Source organism: Hyperolius riggenbachi, chromosome 5 (assembly GCF_040937935.1).
Source record: "Hyperolius riggenbachi isolate aHypRig1 chromosome 5, aHypRig1.pri, whole genome shotgun sequence".
Lineage (NCBI taxonomy): Eukaryota > Metazoa > Chordata > Amphibia > Anura > Hyperoliidae > Hyperolius > Hyperolius riggenbachi.
The window spans coordinates 101,608,144-101,619,771 of NC_090650.1; positions in this window are offsets into that span (position 1 = coordinate 101,608,144).

Sequence of the window (11,628 nt, forward strand, 5' to 3'; positions counted from 1 at the left end):
TTGTCTAGTAAATCCCCCCAGCAGGGCCGTATCGAGGCAGAGGCAAGAGAGACTCCAGCCTCAGGGTGCAGTGTAGGAGGGGGCGCACAACTCACTCAGCTATGATTCCCCTATTGTGTTTGAAGCAAAGAGAAATGAGAAAGGGGGATACATGGCAGTTACTGCAAGCCAGAGAACTAGAGTTTAGAGTGTGTGGGGGGAGGGGGGGGGCTGGGGCGCCTCTTGCTCTAACAGCAATCAGTGTATGACAGCTGGGGTGGCGCAATTTGGTGTCTCAGCCTTGGGTGCGGGAGGACCTTGTCACTGCTCTGCCCCCCTCTTCTGCGCATGTGTGGCTTGGCCGTAGGCACACCCAACACCCTGCAACCGGGAGCAGAATGGTCTCGGCACGGGAGCACGACGTGGGGTGCACATGCACAGAAGCGTGCGACTGGCCAGATTGCCTTGGGGATTTACTAGATACACACACCTAATGGGGCTGGAGGAAGCCCCAGGTAAGTCTAAATAACCCCACAACACCCATATCAGGTACACTTCAAAGCCATTAATTAAAAAAAAAGGCAACCTAACCTTACCCTATTCTCACAGAGAACCCTCCCCTACTGATGCCTAACCCCGCCGATGATGATACCTAACCCTAAACACCACAGTACTGTACCATACACTCCAATTATAGAACTTGTACCATAATCTCCAGCCATAGCGTTTTATCGTACCTTAGTACCTTTGTACCCTGAAGCCACTCCCCAACCACAGCACCTGTGTTATTCCCTCCAAACACATTACCTGTACCATACTCCCCAACCACAGCACCTGTGTTATTCCCTCCAAACACATTACCTGTACCATACTCCCCAACCACAGCACCTGTGTTATTCCCTCCAAACACATTACCTGTGCCATACTCCCTAACCACAGCACCTGTGTTATAACCTCCTAACACATTACCTGTACCATACTCCCCAACCACAGTACCTGCGTTATTCCCTCTAACGACAGTACCTGTATCTTACTCCCCAACCACAGTACCGGCGTTATTCCCTCTAACGACAGTACCTGTACCATACTCCCCAACCACAGCACCTGTGTTATTCCCCCCTAACACAGTACTTGTACCATTCTCCCCAACCACAGCACTTGTGTTATTCCGCCCTAACACAGTACCTGTATCATACACCCCAACCACAACAGTTGTGTTATTTCCTCCAAACTCATTACCTGTGCCATACTCCCCAACCACAGCACCTGTGTTATTCCCTCTAACCACAGTACATGTACCATACTCCCCAACCACAGCACCTGTGTTATAACCTCCTAACACATTACCTGTACCATACTCCCCAACCACAACACTTGTGTTATTCCCTCCTAACACATTACCTGTGCCATACTCCCCAACCACGGAACCTGTGTAATTCCCTCCACACACATAACCTGTGCCATACTCCCCAACCATAGCAACTGTTTTATTACCTCCAAACACATTACCTGTAGCATACTCCCCAACCACAGCAACTGTTTTATTACCTCCAAACACATTACCTGTACCATACTCCCCAACCACAACAGTTATGTTATTTCCTCCAAACTCATTACCTGTGCCATACTACCCAACCACAGCACCTGTGTTATTCCCTCCTAACACATTACCTGTACTATACTCCCCAACCACAACACCTGTGTTATTCCCTCTAACCACAGCACCTGTACCATACTCCCCAACCACAGCACCTGTGTTATTCCCTCTAACCACAGCACCTGTACCATACTCCCCAACCACAGCACCTGTGTTATTCCCTCCAAACACATTACCTGTACTATACTCCCCAACCACAGTACCTGCGTTATTCCCTCTAACGACAGTACCTGTACCATACTCCCCAACCACAGCACCTGTGTTATTCCCCCCTAACACATTACCTGTACTATACTCCCCAACCACAGTACCTGCGTTATTCCCTCTAACGACAGTACCTGTACCATACTCCCCAACCACAGCACCTGAGTTATTCCCCCCTAACACAGTACCTGTACCATACTCCCCAACCACAGCACTTGTGTTATTCCCTCCAAACACATTACCTGTACCATACTCCCCAACCACAGCACCTGTGTTATTTCATCTAACCACAGTACCTGTACCATACTCCCCAACCACAACAGTTGTGTTATTCCCTCTAACCACAATACCTGTAACATACCCAACCACAGCACCTGTGTTATTCCCTCTAACCCTGTACCTGTACCATACTCCCCAACCACAGCACCTGTGTTATTTCCTCCAAACACATTACCTGTACCATACTCCCCAACCACAGCACCGGTGTTATTCCATCTAACCCTGTACCATACTCCCCAACCACAGCACCTGTGTCATTCCCTCCTAACACATTACCTGTACCATACTCCATAACCACAGTACTTGTGTTATTCCCTCCTAACACATTACCTGTAAAATACCCTCCAACCACACTACCTATATCATACTCTCCATCCACAGCACCTATGATATACCCTCCAACCACAGTACCTGTACCATACCCTCCAACCACACTACCTATACCATACTCTCCAGCCACAGCACCTGTGATCTACCCTCCAACCACAGTACCTGTACCATACAACTTGACCACGGTAGTTGTGTTATACAGTGCCTTGCAAAAGTATTGACCACCACCCCCCTTGGCTTTGTGCCTATTTTGTTACATTCCAACCTGTAATTTTAATGTTACTTAAAGGGACACTGTAGGGGGGTCAGGGGAAAATGAGTTAAACTTACCCGGGGCTTCTAATGGTCCCCCTCAGACATCCTGTGCCCGTGCTGCCACTCACCGATGCTCCGGCCCCGCCTCCGGTACACTTCTGGAATTTCAGACTTTAAAGTCTGAAAACCACTGTGCCTGCGTTGCCGTGTCCTCGCTCCCACTGATGTCACCGGGAGAGTACTACGTAGGCCCAGTATGGTCTGCTTCTGCACAGTAAGCTCCTGGTGACATTAGCGGAAGCCAGGACACGGCAATGCAGGCGCAGTGGTTTTCAGACTTTAAAGTCTGAAATTCCAGAAGTGAACCGGAGGCGGGGCCGGAGCATCGGTGAGTGGCTGCGCGGGCACAGGATGTCTGCGGGGGACCATTAGAAGCCCCGGGTAACTTCAATTAATTTTCCCCGACCCCTACAGTATCCCTTTAATCTTATTTTATGGGATCGATATGCACAAAATAGTCTAAGTTGGTGAAGTGAAGTGAGAAATAATCTATATAAAAATAAAAAAGTAATAAACTGAAAATTGGCGCGTGCATATGTATTCAAAGCTGTAGCCCGTTTTGTTTGGTATTTTTGATTAAACCATTAAAGTTGTGAAGTGTTGAATTGTAAAAAATGGCCTTGTCACTAGGGGGATATAAACCTCTGGTCCTTAAATGGTTAAAGCCACTTGACCCGTCAGGGCTCAGGGCGGGTTTAGTGGAGTTACCAGCGCATGTTAGCTGCACTACTGTAGCACGGTGGCATAGTGGTTAATGCTCTCGCCTTGCAGCGCTGGGCCCCCGGTTTGAATCCCAGGTAGGTCATCATCTGCAAGGAGTTTTTATGTTCTCCCCGTGTCTGCATGGGTTTCCCCCATGCATTCTGGTTTCCTCCCACACCCCCCAAAAAACAGATAAGTTAATTGGCTTTCCCCTAAAATTGGCCCTAGACTATGATACATGCACTACATGATACATACCATACCATAGGCAAACGCAGGGGGAGATTACAGCTGCCCTGAATCCGACCAGGGCCGGTGCAGTGTCTGGGGACAGGCACAAGGTGAGACACCAGAATATCTGCAGGCATCCTGCAGCTCACAGCACTGCACCTTTCTTTCCCTGCTACAGTTGACCCCCTCCCCCCCCCCCCCACCCAAAAAAAAAGGCACAGATTGGCTCAGGGAACACAAGTTCGCTTACACCAATCACTGTTGCCTTTTTTTAGCCATGCATGCACTCGCGGACGCACATGCGCAGTAGCAGCACAATTACCTGTCGCATTTATATGAGGCACAGACAGGACTTTTAACCTCCTGGGCGTTTCAATTCTCCTCTAATTTCTGCCCAAAAAAGTCTATGGAATTTTCCATTGAATATTTTTTTTTATATTTCAGGCCTGTAACTTACCAAATCATTACCAAACAAGGTTCTAGTGCTTATCCTAAGCATAATAAAATAATAAAACACGAAAATCATGGCAAAAAAAACATTTAATAGTAACATTACGATTACGTAAACTGAAAAAACATTTTAATTCAGATCAAATTGCAGCCAGTGGCGGCTCCAGGAATTTTTTTTAGGGGGTGCTATGCAGGTGCTGGACCAATTTCCGGGGGAGCCGCGGCAAAAAAATGGGTGTGGCTACAACCTGCGCCGAAAAAATGGGCGTGGTCATGACCGGATGAGGGCGGGGCTAACTGTAATTTAAAGTGAACCCAGGGTGAGAGTGATATGGTGGCTGCCATATTTATTTCCTTTTAAACAATTCTAGTTGCCTGGCAGCCCTGCTGATCTATTTGGCTGTAGTAGTGAACTGAATTACACCAAAAACAAGCATGCAGCTAATCTTGTCAGTTCTGACAATATTGTCAGAAACCCCTGACCTGCTGCATGCTTGTTCAGGGTCTATGGTTGAAAGAATTAGAGGCAGAGGACCAACACGGCAGCCAGGCAGCTGGTATTACTTAAAAGGAGATAAATATGGCAGCCTCAATATTATTCTCACCTCGGGTTCCCTTTAAAAGTGCAACGCAAAGACAGAGGGCCCAAGTTTTGGTGACCCTTTTCCCAGAAAATTCACATAATTGTGCAGGTTTTCTCAAGAAAATACACGTAATGTGAGCAGATTTGAACAAAAAACATGTTCAATAACCCCAATATGCACAATCGTTAGCAGATATGGCCCCAATATGCACAATCGGTAGCAGATATGCCCCCAATATGCACAATCTGTAGCAGATATGACCCCAATATGCACAATCGGTAGCAGATATGACCCCAATATGCACAATCGGTAGCAGATATGCCCCCAATATGCACAATCGGATGACCCCAATATGCACAATCGGTAGCAGATATGACCCCAATATGCACAATCGGTAGCAGATATGACCCCCAATATGCACAATCGGTAGCAGATATGACCCCCAATATGCACAATCGGTAGCAGATATGACCCCAATATGAACAATCGGTAGCAGATATGACCCCAATATGAACAATCGGTAGCAGATATGACCCCCAATATGCACAATCGGTAGCAGATATGACCCCAATATGAACAATCGGTAGCAGATATGACCCCAATATGAACAATCGGTAGCAGATATGACCACAATATGAACAATCGGTAGCAGAAATGACCCCAATATGCACAATCGGTAGCAGAAATGACCCCAATTTGCACAATCGGTAGCAGATATGACCCCAATATGCACAATCCGTAGCAGATATGACCCCAATCTGCACAATCCGTAGCAGATATGACCCCAATATGCACAATCCGTAGCAGATATGACCCCAATATGCACAATCCGTAGCAGATATGACCCCAATATGCACAATCCGTAGCAGATATGACCCCAATATGCACAATCCTTCCTCAGCAGTTTTGACCACAATCAGCACCATCTGAAAAAGGAAAAGAAAAACCCATTTACTCACCTACAGCCAGAAGACCTTCTTCCCGAGTCCCGACCTCCTGTCCCGACCTCCTTGTAGCGCGTAGCGCCCGCGCACCCACGATCCTCTTCCTTCCCGACGTCACAAGACTTCCTGCCTGCATGCTGAGAGCAAGGCTACAGGAAAATGGCCGCCCGAAGCCATGCACTGCAGACTCGAAGTCTGCAGAACAGGGCTTCGGGCGGCCATCTTACCGTAGCCCTGCCTGCTGCTCCGGGCTGCCGCTGTGTGAACTGACTTGGCGTCTTTTAGACGCCTGAAGTTAGTTCACTCCAGGGGGTGCTTTGGGGGTGCTTGGACAATTCTAGGGGGTGCTCGAGCACCCCCAAGCACCCCCCTGACGCCGCCCCTGGTTGCAGCACAAAAAGTATTGAATTATCAATACACTTCCTGAGTATGAAATATTTTAAAGCAAGGGACAGCACAAAGTCCCACATCACAATCAGGGCAGTAAAAGCGGGTCTCCTTTTTCCATTCGGCCCCCTCTTAGAGCAGCACATCACGCACATGCGGGTAGGTGTTGCTTTGCGCTCAGTGGGTGGCACGTGCTCTACAAAATGACGTCCTGTGAGTCGCATTGGATTTACGACACAGGAGGTACAACGTCCTGGTCTATTAGACTCAGTTTGTGTTTGCTGATGTTGTAAGAATATTTCCTCACAAACCTTCAAAATGTAGTCACAGTGAGGAAGAGGCCTGTCATTTTGTTTCTTGTAGAGCAGTGTTTCTCAACATTTTACTGTTATGTACCCCTTTTAAAACCCTGTACTCACCAAGTACCCCCTAGCATAGTAAACATTATCACAAGTACCCCTTGACAAATATATATTTGATGGTAGTACATTAAAATTGGTTCTAAACACTTTCCAAGCATGTACTATTGCTTTTAACCACCCTGGCGTTCTGATTAAATCGCCAGGGTGGCTGCGGGAGGGTTTTTTTTAAATAAAAAAAAAACTATTTCATGCAGCCAACTGAAAGTTGGCTGCATGAAAGCCCACTAGAGGGCGCTCCGGAGGCGATCTTCCGATCGCCTCCGGCGCCCAGAATAAACAAGGAAGGCCGCAATGAGCGGCCTTCCTTGTTTTGCTTATATCGTCGCCATAGCGACGAGCGGAGTGACGTCATCGACGTCAGCCGACGTCCTGACGTCAGCCGCCTCCGATCCAGCCCTTAGCGCTGGCCGGAACTTTTTGTTCCGGCTACGCTGGGCTCAGGCGGCTGGGGGGACCCTCTTTCGCCGCTGCTCGCGGCGGATCGCCGCAGAGCGGCGGCGATCAGGCAGCACACGCGGCTGGCAAAGTGCCGGCTGCGTGTGCTGCTTTTTATTTGATGAAAATCGGCCCAGCAGGGCCTGAGCGGCGACCTCCGGCGGTGTTGGACGAGCTGAGCTCGTCCAGACCGCTCAGGTGGTTAATTAGCAAAAATATTAATTTGGTATTGTTTTAATAAGATTTATCATTTTCTTAAACTCTAAATTTGTTATTATTGATAATGTTTATCAAGCCGAGTACCCCCTGGAACCATCAGAAGTACCCCCTGGGGTACGCGTACCACATGTTGAGAACCTAGGTTGTAGAGGACATAAGAGTTCCAAAGACACTGCTCCACCAGATGTCTAAAGATTTTCTTGTAATATTTGCGCTGCTGTTTGCGCACAATGGGGTAGAATGTTAGGCACTGGTCAGCACGGTCCACCCCACCCATTGTCTGATTATAATCCAGAATGACCTGGGGTTTCTGGATTGTCTTCCCAGCACGATTCTTGGCTGCAGCAGTGTCAGTGTTATCGACTGTGGACAAAAGGGAAACATCTTTCTTGTCCCTCCAGCGGATGGCCATCACTTTACCCTTCTGCCATGCTGCGATTTCCCCTGGCTTCAGCTTCTGAGCTGAAAAGGCTGGTGGCAGATCGCGACGGTTAGGCCGGACAGTGCCATATGCATCAGTCTTGTGTCTGATGAGGTGTTCATATAGTTCAGGGGAGGTGTAGTAATTATCTGTGGTCAGGCAATATCCCTGACCAAGAAGCGGTGAAATGAGGGAGAGGACAGAGGCGGATGCAAGGCCAAACTGGCTGTAGCTGGGGTCAAATTGTGTGCCTTTGCCAGTGTATATAATGGCATTCCAAATATATCCAAATATAATTAGATTCGCACAATAGGAACGATTTTATCCCAAATCTGGCTCGCTTGGAAGAGATATGCAGGTTTTTCATGATGAGGCTAAATCTGTTTTCCGACATGACAGTCCCAAAAAAAGGTGTAGCAATCAGTCGGTTGGTGCTCCAATATGTTGTCTGGCGGGGTTTCCCCACAATCCCCTGGAGGATGAGGATGCCCAGGAACAGCCACATCTCATCCTGGGTGACTGGTTCCCACCTTCTTCCCCTAGCAAACCTCCTGCTTGGACCAGGCTGCTGTTCCGCATAGCGGTTGGTCTCCTCCACTATATTTTGGATTATGGCCTCGTCCAAAAAAGTTTCAAATAGGCCAGGGAGTTAGGGTCACATGGAACTTTTTGGCCAGGTTCGCCTGTAAATGGGAATCGCGGGGGGGGGGGGGGGGGGGCGGAGCAGGATTATTCTGGGTAGGGTCTATAGCGATCCATGTGCGGATGTTCTCAACCTCTTCGGTGAAGTCATCGCTGTCAGACTCTGAGTCAGACGATGACATGTTCGCCACATAGTTTTCACTTGAGTCTGAGAATAACAGCTGCTCATCCTCGCTGCCATCAAACTCCTGCATCAGGGTTCGCGGGGAGAGGCGTCTATGGGAGCTGGAAGCCATAGCAGGACAGGCGCCAGAAAAAATGTAGTCGTTATTCGGAGCAAGGGTCAATCCAGGCGGCAATCAAAGCGTCGTCGTTATCCAAAAGCAAGGGTCATATCCAGGCGGCAATCAAAGCGTTGTCGTTATCCAAAAGCAAGGGTCAAATCTAGGCGGCAGTCAATAGAATAGTCGATAGTCCAAGCAAGGGTCAAAACCAGAAAAATCTGCAGAAATATCAGTGCAAGTGTCACCAGCAATATCCAAACAGCAAATGGTGTTTTTTTTTCTTTGTGGCATTTCGTTTATACTGTTTCAAATTTGTTATTTTTTACTGTGTATTGGATTGGACACAGGTGTATTCAATCCAATACAAATTCAAATTTACCGCCGCGCCCCCTAGCGTCGACCTCACGTGCGAAGTCATTGCGTATGGCAGAAGGAGACGCGAAAGGAGGAGGGACCGGAGGGGCCCAGAGGACGGGATCGGTGGCCCAGAGGAGGGGATCGGAAGACCCAGAGGACAGGATCAGAAGGCACGGTGGAGGGACGAGGGTGGAGGGACGTGGAAAGAGATGCGATGGAGGGACCGGAGGGGACCAGAGGATGGGATCGGAGGACGGGATCGGAAGGCTCAGGACGGGTGGAGGGACGATCAGAAGGCACCAGAGACACTGGAGACCGACCGGAGAACGGGGACCGCGCACCCTGTACCAGGGCAACACATGGTAAAGTGCTGGGGAACTTTTTTTTTACCCTGACACTGTATCGGGATTATCTAAATGGGCATTTCTTTTCACCCCGATGCAGTGACCTGCCAGAGGGTTAAATGGGACAAGTTTGCAAAAAGTGGTTAAAGTAGGACATTTAGGCTTCAACTTGGTATCCTATTGATTGATATTATAGTTGCTCAAAGAACTCTGGGTGGCTCCAGTCTATGGCAATTCAGTACTTCCGCACGGGAGCAGATTGCTCCCAGAGACGGGAGCACAACAGGTTAGCGTGCCAGTCCAGGCCGCGCATGCACGACGAAGTGGGAATAGGCCAGGCTTTCGGGCTGAATTGCCTGGGACCGGAGCCACCTGGGGAGTCGGCTAGGGATGAATGGCCCTAAGGGGGTTTAAAGGGAAACATAAGTCACACTTCAAAATGCAGTTTTACTTACCTGGGGCTTCTATCGGCCCCCTGCAATCAGTCTGTGCCCGCACGGTACTATTGGATGCTCCAGTCCCCCACCATGGATCAGTTTCGCTTTCTCGCGACGACAGGCCACTGCGTCTGCGCTGCTCGGGCCACACGCGTCCTCGTTCATGCTCCCGGCACCTGGATCTTCCTGCGCAGGCGCAGTAGAGATTTTCTCGTTGTCATATGAGTAAAAAAGGAAAGAAATGCTGGCACTGCAGTGGCCGTCTTCCATCCAGGGAGGGGAGCAGCACAGTCCCAAACTGTGGTATGTGTACTGTGCGTCTTCAGCGTGCTCAGGCCAAAGTCATATCTATATGCGAAGAGAAGGAGGAGAGTGCCGGCACTGCTGTCATTCACTTTATTTAGAAATCATTATAAGATAAAATTGTACTGTAGATGGTGCGGTGGGTGCGGAGGGTGAAAAGCCTTACCGCCGTTTCGCGCTTCTACGGAGGCCGCCTCCGTAGAAGCACAAAACGCGCGAAACGGCGTAAGGCTTTTCACCCTCCACACCCACTGCACCATCTACAGTTACTAATGGTATGTGTCTTCCATTTTTTTGTACGGACAATTTTGTATTTTATCTTATAATGATTTCTAAATAAAGTGAATGACAGCAGTGCCGGCGCTCTCCTTCTTCTCTTCGCATAGAGATTTTCTCGTACTGCATCTGTGCAGGAAGCTCCTGGCGACAGGAGTGCAAACAAGGATCTGCGTGGCCAGGGCCACGCAGGCTCAGTTGCCGAAATCGAAACTGAGCCGTGGCGGGGGACCGGAGCATCCTAGAGCAGTGTTTCTCAACATTTTACTGGTATGCACCCGTTTTAAAACCCTGTACTCACTGAGTACCCCCTAGCATACTAACAAGTACCCCTTGACAAATATATATTTAATCGTAGTACATGATAATTTGTTCTAAACAATTTCCAAGCATTTACTATTGCATTTAATTAGCTAAACCACTAATTTGGTGTTGCTTACATAAGATTTATCATTTTCTAAAACTCTAAATTTGTTATTTTATGGTTAAGTTATATCAAGCCCGAGTACCCTCGGAACCATCAGAAGTACCCTCTGGGGAACACGTACCACACGTTGAGAACCTAGGTCCTAGAATACTGGTGCGGGCACAGGCTCACTGCAGGGGGCCGGTAGAAGCCCCAGGTAAGTAAAACTGCATTTTGCAGTCTGACTTAAAGAGGAACTCCAGTGAAAATAATGTAATAAAAAAGTGCTTCAATTTTACAATAATTATGTGTAAATGATTTAGTTAGTGTTTGCCCATTGTAAAATCTTTTAAATGCCTGATTTACATTCTGACATTTATCACATGGTGAGATTTTTACTGCTGGCAGGTGATGTAGCTGCTGCTTGCTGTTTTGGCAGTTGTAAACAGCTGTAAACAGCTATTTCCCACAATGCCAAAAGGTTCACAGACAGGAAACTGCCAGGAGTACTTTGGTCCTCAGAGTTTCTTGTGGGGGGGTTTCTCCACAATATCAGGCATACAGAGCCCCCTGATGATCTGTTTGTGAAAAGGAATAGATTTCTCATGTAAAAGGGGGTATCAGCTACTGAAAGGGAGGAAGTTCAATTCTTGGTCACGGTTTCTCTTTAAGTATCCCTTTAACCACCCTGGCGTTCTATTGAGATCGCCAGGGCGGCTGCGGGAGGGTTTTTTTTTAATTAAAAAAAAAAATATTTCATGCAGCCAACTGAAAGTTGGCTGCATGAAAGCCCACTAGAGGGCGCTCCGGAGGCGTTCTTCCGATCGCCTCCGGCAAGCATAAGTAACAAGGAAGGCTGCAATGAACAGCCTTCCTTGTTTGGCTTTCCTCGTCGCCATGGCGACGAGCGGAGTGACGTCATGGACGTCAGCCGACGTCCTGACGTCAGCCACCTCCGATCCAGCCCTTAGCGCTGGCCGGAACTATTTGTTCCGGCTGCGCAGGGCTCGGGCGGCTGGG